The 15,204-nt window shown below is 37.2% G+C and overlaps 1 protein-coding gene across 1 annotated transcript in view; it reads left to right on the top strand.

Moving 5' to 3' along the window:
- Positions 1-15,204, top strand: part of DOCK8 (dedicator of cytokinesis 8) — a 1,731,107-nt gene that overhangs the window by 295,369 nt on the left and 1,420,534 nt on the right. The window lies entirely within an intron of this gene.

Here is a 15,204-nt window from a genome sequence, read left to right as displayed (position 1 = left end):
GGATAGGAGGTTGGCATGGTTAAGGTGTTTACCTTACAGACACAAGGTGCATGGTTTGATTCTCACATTGGGCAGTTGGCTAGGCTTAAAATGACCCACAAGTACTAATCTATGAACTAGTACTAATCTATGAACCTATGAAAAGATTGTATACTTTGGGAAAGGAAGCACTTATATGAATCTGTGTTCATTCACATATGTGCTTAAAGTCATTATACAGTACTTGCTAACAGACAAGAAACCATGGATGTATACGTTCATATAGTAAAGGAAAGAAAGGGATTGGAATGTGTTTGAAAATGTGTTGGTTCAGTGGAGACTGAAGATGGCTTTTACAAATGTAATGTGCTAACCAGAAAATTGGTAGTTGAAATGGTATTTATCGGGTATGCTGTAACACAACCTATTCTCCATGGTGAGGATTTCCTTGAATTTCCTGGAAAGCTTAAACTAAGTTTTTAAACCTGAAGTTTTAATGTCTAGGTTGTTCAAATTATTTATTTATTTTATTTTAATGTATTTATTTGTACATTGCTGACTGTGTTAGTCCCACTATGCTAGTAGCTTCTTTTCAAATACACCCAAGGTGGTATTTATACCACTAGGGGAAATTTAGTCTAGGAATCAGGGAACTTGCCCTACTGTTAGCTCTGGAGCCGATGAGTGAGCACACATGTCCCATTCCTAGCACAGTGGCAGCTGGAAGAAAGGTAAATGATGTGGAGAAGATGGCAGAAGGCATTGTGTGAAATGGCAGTACTGTAGAGAGTACCAGTACGATTGTGGAGAATTCTGAAGTCGTTTTTAAGTCAAATTTGTTTGTTGAAATTGAAAAAGAAGAGTTGGCAAGTGAGTCTTATATAATTACAACCCTTCAGTCAAGTGGGTTGCAGAATGAGATGTTGAAAAAAATGTTGTTGCAGAGTGTGCCAGAAAATGAAGAAGATGTTTTCTGGCCTGATATTATGAATAAAATAAAAAGAGATGAAGCAGAGTTTATCCTGTAAAATGATGATGAAAAGTAAAGAATATCATATGCAGAAAAAGTGAAAGAAGATGCCAGGAGAGCAAAAGAAAAAAAAGGAAGAAGCGAACATGAATAATAAAGAAGAAAAAGTGCTGGATAGTTATGATGTTTCTTATAAACAAAGAGACATTATATTTGAGACTGCTTTTGCAATAGAACATTTCCTTGGGGAATATGAAAAAAGAAGAACTGAATCCTTGGAACTTATATGTATTAAAAGCATTTAACAGGGAAACAAAAAAAAAAGATGATTCATGTACAATTTCAAACAGAAGTAGAAAGAGAGACTTTAAAAGGGCATTTGAAATGTTTATGTAAAGAAGTACTGAACATAGCAAAGGTTTATGCAAAAGGGTTTTATGGATTAGTGGATGGGAATGTAATGTGTGATAGAAAAGGACAAAGTCATGCATATCCCAAGCATGATAAATGTTGAAGGAAATAAGGGTGTGGTAAAATACTGGGTACAACCCAAAACTTTTTTTTTCAGGAAAGGAAGGGTATTTGATAAATAACTGTGACACAAAGAAATTGTATATCTGTGGGAACAGGCTCATGATGCAAGAAAATGTGAACTGAAATGTTATGAATATTTCAAAATTGGGCATTTATGGATGGAGTGATAATAATAATTAATGAGACTGAAAGAAAAAGAAAAAGAAATTAACAAAGAGAAGAAACATTAGATGTGGGGAATAGAAGATCAGTTAGATAAAGAAGGAGAAAAACATAATCAAGGAATATTTTGAAATAAGTGGTGAGGGAGGTATTAATTTGGAAGTAGAAAAAGGGGAAAAAATATATTGGTAAAAGTGTAAAATATAGGAAAATAAAATTTAAAGAGATATGTATAAAAGAAAAAAAGAAAGGAAACAGATAAAAAATAAAATAAGATTATAATTTGTAGAAAGTTAAGGAAATAGAAAGTCATAATTTTAGAGTACTTTCTGTGAATGTGAATAGTATTAAGAATATAGTAAGAAGGACAGGAGGTTTGGAATAGTGTAGTAAAAATGATATAGATGTAATTGTTTTAGAAGATACAAGATTTTAACTAGTGAAGAAAGATTACAAACTGAGAAAAAATTATAGCAGGGTAAAATAATTTGCAATTTGGGAAATAACCAGTTTTGTAGAATAAGAATATTTTGTAAAAGTACAGCAAAATATTAGATATAACTTTAGTAAGAATGGGAAGATTAATTGTTGTGGTTTTAAAATGGAGAGAACAAATGTATAGATTTATAGCATTATATGCTTATGTTAATTGTAAATTAAGAGAAAATTTATTTCACCAGATTTTAGATTATGTGGTGATAAATATGAATATTATAATGACAGAAGATCTTAATTGTGATTTTAAGAGTAAAACATAAAAAGAAAGGAAACAATTTAAGAAAAATATTAGAAGTTATAATATATGGTAAATTCCTATTCTGGAATAAAAACTCATGGACTTACAGAAGGGGTGTTTACAGAAATGAAATAGATTATTTTTTTAATGTCAGAAGGATTAAATGTAGGGGAAGGAGAAACAATTGAAACAGGTTTTTGGATCATCCTGCCTTGGCTAGAGATAACAGAAAATAAGAAATATCTAAAAATATTCAATGGAATAAAATGGATAAATGACAAAACATGGGATGAAGAAGGAAATGGATCTGTAATGCAGCAACAGAGGAAAAATATTACAAAGAGAACATTCTATAAAAATTGGTCTGAATGGTCCATCCAGTGATCTGAACTTCCTAACATGCATTTACTGAAGTACCTGAGCCATACTGGCTATCCCCAGCTCTAGCTAAAGTAAAAGTGTATGTAAAATAATTTCCACTTCTCTGCAATTAAATTAAAACTCTTCACATGTGAATGCTAGCAGCCTGCTATAGACCCTACTCTATTCAGTCTGCCCCCTTCCAAAGTGCTTGTGCTCCCTCCCTGTAGTTAGTGATTTGTCCAACAGGTGGAAGCATTTACCTAATACTAATATATTCTTATTAACCTAAACTGCCTTACAGCTTCTATCTATCCTACTACTGTCCCACTGTGAACCTCTTGGTTTCCCTCCTCTCTTCCCCAGTAATTATGTGCCTCACTCCACGGCCTTTCTTATCTCCTTGCTAGCTATCCACTTTACCGATTGTTCCTCACTAACTGACCTTCCCTTCTCCTTGGCTCTATCTGCCTCCATTTTACTTTCTATTTTTTTTCCTGCCTCCTGCCCCTACCACTTCTATCTTCTATCTGTCTTACTTCCTATCTAACTCCATCCTCCTATCTAGCAACCTGTTCAGCCCTCTTGTTTCCCACCTCATCCCACCCACCCTCTTATCCTCTCCCCTCCCCCTAAATCCATAAAGGTACGTCTACCTTTGTGGCGCCATTTTTAAAGTGTTCCTGGTCACCTCCAGTTGTATGCTGCGTAGGCTGCTGGCTTCACTCGTCGGGTAAGTGCTATTTCTTACTGCCTGTACCTAAAGCATTGTAATAAAATTATTTGCCTACAGCACTTGTAACCACTCTGTGGTATGCTAGCTTCCCGCACAGCCACGCTAAAAGTGTACCTAGACCTGGCTTTTGCATCCTTTTAGCTACAAGTATCCATGCTATTGTACTCTAGCTCTACCACATACGCTGTCAACTGTCTGAGTCAGGACCAGTTCTGTTTAATTTGTATAATCGCACACTCCTCACCTGGTGCTATTTCTAGCATGCTACTGCCGCTGTTTCTCTGCTGAGCTCGTTTTGGTCTTTATCATCTGTATTACCACTCACAGTTATTATAAGGTCATAGCTGCACTTATGGCACTCACTGTTGTATTGGACCTTCTTTTTTAGTCAACACGCTTGCCATTTAGCATTGCATTTTTCTTTTTAAATTGCCCAAAAACTGTTTTAATGACAACTGTTTGAATGAAGCAGGACCAGGTTATTTGTAAACCGACATATTGGTTGCTCCTCACCTGGTGCTACTTGTAGTGTGCTACTATTGTAGTTGTTTAATTGTGTGGGTACATTCCAGTCTATTATCACCACACAGAACTACAGATTTTTAAATCTTATAAAAAGGTTGTAGTTGCGCTTAAAGCGCTCTCTTTTGTAGTGTGACCTGTTATCTATACAATACGCTCGCTCACTAGTGTTGCGTTATTTGCCTCTAGCTTAGCTACTGTTAATGGCAACAGTCTGAGGCATGACCTTCTTTTTTTGTAAGTTGAAGACCTCCTAGCTCTTCACTTGGTGCTTTTTATTGTGTGCTGCCTGCTTGTGAGGATATATTAAAGCCGTTTACTTGTCAATATTCATCACTTAAAGTTTTGTCAGGTCGTAGTTGTGTTTTATTTTTGTCAGGTCGTAGTTGTGTTTTAAACACTTCTCAATGCAGAGTTTTTTTACTGAAAAGTCTAGCCCATGTCTAGTTCCTGCTCAGCTTCCCCTAAGGTAACACCTGGGCTAGCCTACCACCATTTTTGCTATTCTGCTGTGAAATTACCTGCACTCTCAATTGTGTTTCCAGTCTCTTGCTGCAACCTCCCCCTTGTAAAGAACTGGTTTCAGCCTGCTGTTGCATCGTGAACTGGTATTAGCCCACTGCTAACATTGTGAGATTACAAGCGCTGTACTTAAAAGGCGAAAAGAAAAAGTAAAACAGAATTAAGATACATAATTGTTTTTCCTTTCCCTGCCTAGCCTATTGCTGCTCTTTGGTTCATTACATATTTGTATCCTAACTAAGAATGTATTTTTCTCTGTTTTGAATGATGTTATAAAGAACTAGCTCACTGCTTATGTTTCTATGATACTTGCCAATGTTCTAGTATTACACTGCATTCATACTTAGTTATATGTACTTTACTGCCCCCTCCCTATCCCTTGCATATGTTCCCATTGCATATTTGAAACTTTAAACTCTAATCTCTCTCTTTACTTAATAGTTGTTAGTCAGCTACTCCTGATTATAATTGTTATTTATCCCTTTCTATTTCAGCTTGCCCTGCCACGTGTAAACCCTCCTAGGTGTCTTCCACCACTCCATGAGGTACCCTGGATTTCCATCCAGTAAACTGAACTTCCTAATGTGAATTTACTGAACTACCTGAGCCATACTGGCTTTCCCCAGCTATAGCTAAAGTAAAAGTGTATGTAAAATAATTTAAAACTCCTCACGTGTGAATGCTAGCAGCCTTAGACACTACTTATTCCTGCTCTATTCAGTCTGCCCCCTTCCAAAGTGCTTGTGCTCCCTCCCTGTAGTTACTGATTTGTCCAACAGGTGGCAGCATTTACCTAATACTAATATATTTTTATTAACCTAAATTGCCTTGCCCTTCTCCTTGGCTCTACCGCTCCGTTCGCCCTGCTGGCTCACTCTGCTCCCCTACCCTACATCCAAATTCTGCCCACCCCTACCACCTCTACACTTATACTTAATTAACCACTCCCCCTCCTTCCACACCCTAGTATCTAATCAACCACTCCCTTAATTAATCTGCATTCCCAGCCCATTCTCACATACCAACCTCACTCCTTTATATACTACTAAACCCTTACTCTTCTTGTATAATCCATTAATTTACCTTCTCTTCTTCTCCAAAACCCTACTAGAACTCAAACTAAAGACCATGCCTCCCAAACTTATTCTCATAACTCGCATATCTATTCTCACAACATTATCCTACCTACACTACCACATCACTCTATTCTAATCACTCCCCCCATTTCACACAACACTCTCATCCTGTGTACAGCGTGCACACTGCTCAATCTGCATATCCCCCAGCCTCTTCCTCATCCACAACACAGTGCTCTTCCCATACAAAGTTATAGCCAACCATAAACATGCTACTCCCACCTTTACTAGCACCAACTTAATAAAGCCAACTACCCAAAAACTGGAATCTAAACATCTTAAATACCTCTCATCCCACATCCATTACTTAATCTCTATCTTTCTATCTGGGGACATACACCCTAACCCAGGCTGCTTCCGCAACCATAGATCATCCCCCAATCTCATCAACGCTTGTCAACTGGCAAATCCCTCCATCTCATAGCCCTTAACGCTCAAAGCATATGTAATAAAATCCCTACCCTCCATGCCTGGCTACTCCACAATCAACCTGATATTCTGTCCATCTCTGAAACCTGGCTAAAACCACATATAAAAGCTGCAGAACTGATACCACCCAACTACTGCATTATTCAAAATGATAGTACTCATAAAAAAGGGGGAGGTGTTGCTCTCCTCTATTCCTCATCACTCTTAGTCACCCCATACTCCAAGCCCTTTCCCAAATTCGGTAATGCAGAAGTAATCCCAACACTCCTTCTGTTAGACAAACATAAATCTATTTGCATCATCTCCCTTTACATCCCACCTGGAGACAATGTCCCAATCCTTGAAGATTTACTCTCCTGGTGCTCCACCAACATTACCCACAAAACTATAATCCTGGGTGATGTTAATATTAATTGGGCCACAATTCAATCACCAACCAACCCATTAAATATAAATCTGTACAACTTCACTCAACTTATCAACTCTACTACCAGACCTTCCAAAGACCTGCTCTCTGGAAGCATTCTTGACTGGAATCTGGTCTCCCATCCCCACCACTTCTCTGACAGTGGTACTCTTCCTGACCCACTAGGTGACCACCTCCCAGCATTCTGCCATCGTCTTCCCTCCTCCCTTCAGTTGTCCCACACCTATACCTCTACTAGGCTCCTAAAAAACTTCAACCCTGATGTATTCATAGATGCACTAAGAAGAACTAACTGGAACCCACTAAAACCTTACCCCTAGAAAATACTGTTTCATACTTCAACACAACTTTCTTAAACTTGCTTGATTCCTTGGCCCCCTCCAAAACAAAATGGATAAAAAGTAATCTAGTCCCTTGGTTAACTAAGAATACCTTAGCCATGATGCGATTTCGAGATAAAGCCTGGAAATGCTACCAAAATAACAAGTCCCTCTCCACCCTAAATGAATACAAAACACTTTGCAACAAAGTAAAGAAACTTATCACCACTGACCGCAAAGCCTATTTCTCCACCCTTCCAGACTAACCATAATACTAACCCCAAGAAATTCTGGAACGGTATCTCCTCTCTCCTTAACCCTGGTAAAAAAGAAAACCTCTGCCTCAATCCAAATAACTCCGACCTGGATTTAGATACTTAATTCAACTCTTTCTTCACTGATTCCATAGCTAAACTCACCTCTTCCTTCACCAAAAATCCAGCTCCCACTGATTCACCTTCACATAACCCCTTCTCCTCCAATAACTCCTGCCCCCAAACTCCTCCCTTCTCCTTGAACCCAATCTTTATCTCTACCATAAAAAAACTCCTTCTAAAGCTGAAACCATGCTCCAATGCACCCAATGAGTTACCTGTTATTTCCTAAAATTAGCCACAGAAGCCATCGCCTTCCCTATCTGTATACTAATAAACTGGTCTAGTTCTGAAAGCCATGTTCCACTGCTCTGGAAAAAAAGCTTTTATCATTCCATTACACAAAGCTGGAAGCAATAATGATATCTCCAACTTCTGCCCTATCGCTATCCTATCTCCTATTTCCAAACTTCTCAAAAAATGTATACACCTTCAACTTCTACCCTATCTCATAAGCAATAACCTTCTTACTTCCACCCAGCATGGGTTCCAACCTGGCCACAGCATCGTCACCGCTCTCCTCTCCTTCTTAGAAACTATTAACAAAGCCCATGACTCTGGGCATATCGTGTCCAACCTCCTCTTAGACCTCTGTAAGGCCTTCGATACTATCTCCCATAACCTTCTCCTCTCCAAACTCTCTAAACTTAACCTATCCCACTCTACTATCAACTGGTTCACCAGTTATCTATCTAGCAGGCACCAAGCAGTTATCCTTTCCCTCTTATATGGCGCTTACATCCTAACTAACTTGCAATCTTCCCTCAAATCAAAACTCTCCTCCTGTTACTACAAAATCTCAAGATTTGCAGCAGGTCACAGATCCCCCACTCATCACTGCATTTCCTTGCATCATCTAAACTGGCTTGAACTCCCTAATTACCTCACCTACACTCAACTTATCCAAGCACATAAACTTATTTTTAGCCCCACTCTCTGCCCATTTTTTACCACTGCCTTCCAAATGCAACTCCCTGTTAGGCCTCTAAGATCAAACTTCCAAAATTTAATAGAAGTACATAAACCTGCCCGCCCAGTAGGCAAACAGCTTTTATCCTTCTCGTTAGCACGGCGCTGGAATGCTCTCCCACCTCTCATCCGGACCATCAGCAGTCCCTCAGTCTTTAAAACCTCACTCCATTCACACCTAACTACACAATGGGAATTCTCTTGCTCCCATCCGACTCAACCTCCCTGACCATAGCTATTTACCCATAAACTATCTTACCCATTAACTACCACATATATATAGCCCTATAATAGTGCATATCATCAAGTAATACAAACTAGCTTATTCTCAAAAACTCAATTTGCTCACTCCTTTTTTTTTTATTTTACTAAAATGCCTTGAATTATTTGCTGCAGCTATTGTCAATTTTTTGTAACTTTGTTACTTTGTATGTTTTTCTAACGTTATTTGCTGCTGCTATTGTCAATTTTTTTTTGCAACTTTGTTACTTTGTAAGTTTTTTCTAACTGTACTCTATTTGAAACTTTTGTAAGTGAATTACAATATATACTTCTGGAGCTTTTCTCCCCAGGACTCCATTGAAAATGGGCTCCTTGAAACCCAATGGACTGTCCTGGTAAACAAACTTCAAATAAAATGAATAAATGGTAGATTTTTTTTTAAGATTAAATGTAAAAAATATTATTTACAATGGCAGCATGATGTAAGAAAGTAGATAAAGCAAAGTATAAGAGAGCACTTAAAGAAACATTGAAATACTTGGAAAGTAATGATAGAAAGTGTGGTGATAAAGAATATAGAAAACATCAAGAAAAAATTAAACAGTTATTTAAACAAAGATATTTTCTACAATGGAAAAGAGAATAAGTACCAGCATATTTAAGAAGAACAATACAAGAAGATAGTAGTGTAGTGAGAGAAATGTAAAATGAAAAAGGAAAAAGAGAAAGAACACAGTAACAAATTATGAATGTCGTTGTAGAATATATGCAAGACATTTTTTAAAGAAAAAAGAAGAAACTGAAGAAAATATGGGAAGTTAAAAAGTTCTCTAAACAAGAAAATAAAGAATTTGAAAGAGAGATTTTGCTATATGAGTTAGGTAACATATTAGGGCAAGTGAATATAGAATTGGCTGTAGGACCAGATGGAATAGGATATGAAATGTACAAAATTTAATGGAATGGCAAAAAGAATATTTCTTAAACATTTTGAATGAATGTTTAAATTAAGGTTTCATTTGCAAAGAATTGTGTAGTGGAATACTTAAATTTATTTGGAAGAAAAAGGGAAAATATAATGAAAAGCTGGTGACTGATGAACAATAATAACTGTAAAAGTGTTATGAAAATAATGCAGATGTGATTTGAAATGAAGATGAAAATTGTTATGGAGGACTGTATACACAGCATAAAAGGGAAGGGATGTCAAGAATTATTAATGATAGTAAGGGGAATTGTGGATGATGTAAACAGAAAAGAAGAAACAAAATTTCTGATCATCATCATCATCATCCTCTTTTGGCTGTTCCCGTTAGGGGTCGCCACAGTGGATCATCTGTTTCCATGGATATTAATAAGGCATTTTTTCACAATAGAATGTAATATTTATGGGAAATAATGAAAGAATGCAATATAATTGATAAAATCAGGAAATGATGTATATCTGCTTATAGAATTACTAAAGTAAAATTTTAGTAAATGGTTGGCTAAGTAGAGAGGTGTGTATGAGATGTGTAATATAGGTTTGTCCAGTGAGTTGTATACTCTTTGCTTTAATTATGAATGTGATTGTATGTGAAATAAATTATAAAATGCAGGAAACATGGTATGTATTGCCTAAGGGGTTAAGAATTACATTTTTATTAACTTGTATAGATGATATTAAAGTAATTGTAAAAAAAAAACAAGACATAGATAAAATAAATAATATTTCATTTAAATGAATGTTTAGAAGCAAAAGGGATTACTTTAAACAAAGAAAAAAGTAAATGATTAGGAGAGGTGGTTAGATGGGGGAAATGTATTTTGCAATGAATTAAATCTGTCTCAGGTATAAAATTTGGAAACAAGACTGTAACTAGAATTCAATGGGAAAAAAAGAGTTAAAAGAAAATTTGTTTTATCATTTAGGAAAAAGGTTAATTTGAAAAAACTTAGTTTTTCAGCAAGTGAATTTATGGTGCCAGCTGTATTTGAAAAGGAATTATTATAAATATTGATATTACTTTGTCAAACCATGGGAAAGGCTAGCAAAAGGTAAAATTAAAGCTATAAAAATAATAAACGAATGTAATAAAAAGGTAGAATGCCAAGATTTTTTGTCGAGACTGATAATAGATTGAACATGTGTTGTTTTTAAATGTAAAAAAGTAGTGAAATTATGGGAAAACTCATGTAATGAAAATGTCTTTGAAGCTATAAAAAGTGGATAAGATAAACATGGACATGATTAAATATGGATATCATAAGAATAGAAGTAGTGTATATGTTAAAAGACTAGACAAAACTGTTTCATGTTATATGGATTATATAGAATGAAAGGATAAATGACATTATGATCAGTGGAAAATGGATTTTGACACTGATATTGAGTAAAATGAGATGGTGGTTATGGGGAAATGAATGGGGATCCAATAAGAATAATAACTTGACATAATAAAGCAAGAATGTATAATAAGTAGAAAAAGGGTGGAAATGGAGAATTGTAATTTTGTAAATATGTAAATATTCTGTAAATATGTAAACATTTTGTAAATTACATCTTCTTTGTTTGAATAAAGGACCCCTACTCTTTTTGATTGGTGCCATGGGATCTTTTACATCCACTTGAGCTACCACCGAATCTAGCAGTGGAGACCTTGGTTTAATGTATCATCTGAAAGATGGTACACTCAAAAGTACAGCAGTCTCTTTATGCTGCACTGTAGTGTCAGCAATCAATCTACCTGGTGTGAGATGGAGCCCACAGCCTTCTACACCAAAAGTGAGTGTGCTACCTGTTGCACCATTGACACTGCATACCATCTTAATTTTTAGAAAGATTATCAGGTGTGCCTTTTCTGTGCTTTCACTTACAGTACGTTTTTAAACCTTATTGTCTGTTTTACTCCTGCTACATTCATAGGCAAGGACCTTTCATATTATATTAATAGCTAGTAAATAAAGCATTTGTATAGTTACATTTTCTGGAGCCTCCTGATTTTTATATGATCCTAACTGAAGTATGTTAGCATGCAGCTGCACTAATTATGAATTGAATTAATATTTTTGTTTCAATGTGAAAGTAACTGTGTTTAGCAACATATATTCCTTAGAGTGTATGTGCATGTGTATTTTTTTCTTTTAAGTACTGGTTTACATTGGGTGGCATAGCAGTGGAGTGGATAGCACTGTTACCTCAAAGCAAGATCTTCTCTGGTACAGTTCTCTGTTGGAATGTCTTCTGTGTGGAGTTTGCATGTCCTTTCTGTGTGCCATAAGGCATTCTTTATGTCACAAAAAATAGTTATGGACATGTCAGAAAAGAAGTAATCTACATTAGTCCCAGCTTTGTACCAATATCAAAATACCAACTCAGATGTAGGTGCCCTTATTTATGCCACATAAATTAATTCTGGGGATTCTCAAACTCCGTAAGTCTGCACAGGATCACAGATGTCTTGTAGCAGAGACTCCTAAACATATGTTGGGCCTATACTATTGAAGGCAGCATTGTTAACCTCATCACTGTCGGTGTTTCCAACTCTTTATACATTATTGCCAGTTTTGCCACACAACTCCTTAATTCTAAAGAATAGCAAGAGAATATTTTAGTATTTGTTGATCTTTTCCATGCCATTGACCTGGTTAGCCATCACCTCCTAATAATTAAACTAAGAAAAATAGGTTTTGGCATTACATTACAGTCTGATTTAAAGAGTATCTGTTAAACAAGTAAATGAAGGCACGCTCATAAAACATATACGTAAGTGACAACCACTCTTTCTTAGGTACACTGCAAAGCTCATTTCCCGCCCCTTCTTAATTTTCTCCATATAAATGCACTCCTGTAATAAAGACTTGTGCAGTGGGCCTTGCGCTAAGTATTGAGTTGTGTAGCTGGTGTACTTAATTAGGCAGGGGTTAGAATCTCACTGCAGTCCACATGTATGGCTGTAGTCAAAAGAGTGTAACTGTGCATCCTACAATCAACTTGGTTCATGGCCACAGAGAGAACCCTGGCCATGCAAGGCTACAATGCCTTCCACGCATTCAGGCCTCAAAACGAGTGTGAAAGAACCAAAGGTGGAAGGTGTATCAGTCTTCATTAAATCCAAATACATCTCAAGACTGCTTAAACAGTACAACTCTCTGAAGCTACTCCAGGTCCATATCACTGTGGGAAAAACACCCTACCACATCAGTGCTAGCTACACCATGAATCATGAGAAGCACACCACCTTCCTGGATTTGTTTGATTCACTCACTATACAGTTAAACAATTTGGTCATGGGAGATTTCAACTATCCTTCTATTGAGTGGGTGATATACACAAGCAAAAGCTCGATCATTCTGTGGTTTCTGGACTTTGTTAATACAAATGCTCTGGGACAACTAGTCTGCACCCCCACAAGGGGCTCAAATGTTCTGGAATTAGTATTTACCAATATGGGGGGGGGGTCACTGCACTACCCCCTGTGTTCTGCCCTCCCTAGTAAGATCAGACCATAAATCTGTCTAGTTTGAAGTAACAATCAGACCTGACACCTCCACAGGAGCAAAACAAATGAGAACTTCTCCAAAACAAACTATAGCCTACTCAGCGATGGTTTGAAAAGTTTCAAACCCCTTGCTAACACAGCCAACAATGACTCCTATGCAGAGGAATACACAGACACCCTGCATAACCACTTAAATCACTGTATTGACTCTGCTGTGCCTGACAGGATCAAAACCAAGTTCTCCCATAAATGCAAGCAACCCTGGTGGACCTCAAGTATAAACAGGTTATATAACAAAAGGAAGAAACTGATATCTAAGAACAAAAGGGAACTTAGCAGAGAAAGAATACCCTCCATAGCTTGAACAAGAAATAAAATATATGGCAATATCCTCTAAAACTAGTTTTGAGGGTAAATTAGCATCCCTAGCTAAAGACAATCATAAGGCATTCTTTAGGTATGTCTGAAATCTAAAAGGGAATACCCAGCTATGTGCTAAACTTATAGTGGACAGTACTGCTCACACTGACCCCGAGGAAATTGCCAACCTGTTAGCTGACAGATTTTGTGCAAACTTCTCCCCCCTGTCCCCATCAGCTGTACACCAAAACATTCCTGACACCTGTCCTCTCCCCAGTATCTCCAATGAGCAGGTCATATCCGCACTCTCCAAGGTCAAAAATCTGGCATCTATGGGACCAGATAACATCACAGGCTGCTTATTTAACAACCTAAAACATGACCTAGTGGATCCACTTGGTACTCTCTCTTTAACCATAGCCTTAGCACTGGCTTTGTTTCAGCAGAGTAGAGAACAGCCACTGTAATCCCCTTGGACAAAGGGGATCAATCAACCAACCCTGGGAACTATCCACCCATAAGCCTAACCAGCCTTATCTGCAAGGCCATGAAAAGTGTTGCTCGTCTTATGTGCATTAAGAAGACGATGAGGCTTAGGTGTCCATTTAAGTCGTTTATTGTGTGCACACACATCAGGATGGATGGCAGGAACTTTAAACTTAAATGAACTATCTAACTAACTGACTGACTACATACTTGCGTGCTCTCACTCTTGCTGCTCACTCAAAATGGCACTCCTTGCATGTGCTTAGTATTTATATACACTTGCTAGCTCACTGGAAAGCTTTTTAAAGGTACATCACACACTCTGATCTACATCCTCCCTCTTTACTGAGCTGTCTCAAATAAACAGTGACATTTTAATAGGCATGCAATTATACAAACACTAATAAAGAAAAACAACAGTCATGTCCAGGTTGCTGAGTATCTAGAACTAGGTTTCCAGATGTGACCTGATCTCATAACATAACTAGGACTGGGTTTAGCAACAGGGATAGTCACTGGGGAATGTTCTGCTTGTGGACTCTCAGGGATTTTCTCAAGAATGGGGATTGTTGACGGAATCTTCACTGGAACAAGAACATTGGACAAGTCACTCTGAGAACTAGAGTCTGTCACAGGCAAGATGCTTTAACACTGGTTCAGACACTAGTAACAAATGCTTCTGATTTTGTCTGAATTCCACTCCTTGTGATTTCACAATGTACAGTCTTGCTTCTTGACACAAACTTTTCACAAATCCGATGCAATCAAAACTTTTGACATCTGCATCCCCACTATCTCCTTTTTTCAATGAACTGAACAGTTTGCTGGCTTTATCATAGTAATACTTCTGGGACAAACACTTTTTCAACAGTTGGGCTTTCACTACTTTGTTGTTCTTAGCACATGGAACCAAAAAATTACTGCTGATTGGTAGTGTGGTTTTGATTTGTCTCGACATATGTCTCTGGGCAGGTGAACGAAGATGTTTATCATGAGGAATGTTTCTAAAAGTCAACAAGTTTAGAAAAACATCGGTATTGTCACGTCTGGATCTCTAACTGCTGTTTTGCACTTTGAACTGTACATTCAGCCAAGCTGTTTGACTGGAGGTATTCAGGACTACTTGCAATATGAACAAAGTCCCACTCTTCTACAAATTTCTTGAACTGCTAACTAGTAAACTGTGCACCATTGTCAGAAATAACTCTGTGCAGACAACCATGGACAGAAAAATGTGCTTCACCTTAGTAATGACAATCCTGGAAGTTAGGTTGGGAAGGAGATCAATCTCAAACCAATTTGAATAAGAGTCTACTAACACCAACTAATGTTGACTATTCCACTCAAAGATATATTTGGCTACTGTCAACCAAGGTAGTTCAGGAATCTGGCTTAATTGAAGTTGTTCTTTTTGTTGATGCAGCTTTGTACTGTTACATACTGAAAAAGATGAAAGTACTTTCTCAATATTTCTTGACA

Source organism: Protopterus annectens, chromosome 2.part2 (assembly GCF_019279795.1).
Source record: "Protopterus annectens isolate FY-2018-M chromosome 2.part2, PAN1.0, whole genome shotgun sequence".
Lineage (NCBI taxonomy): Eukaryota > Metazoa > Chordata > Ceratodontiformes > Protopteridae > Protopterus > Protopterus annectens.
The sequence above is the reverse complement of the archived record's forward strand: the minus strand, read 5'-3'. Positions and strand labels throughout refer to the sequence as shown.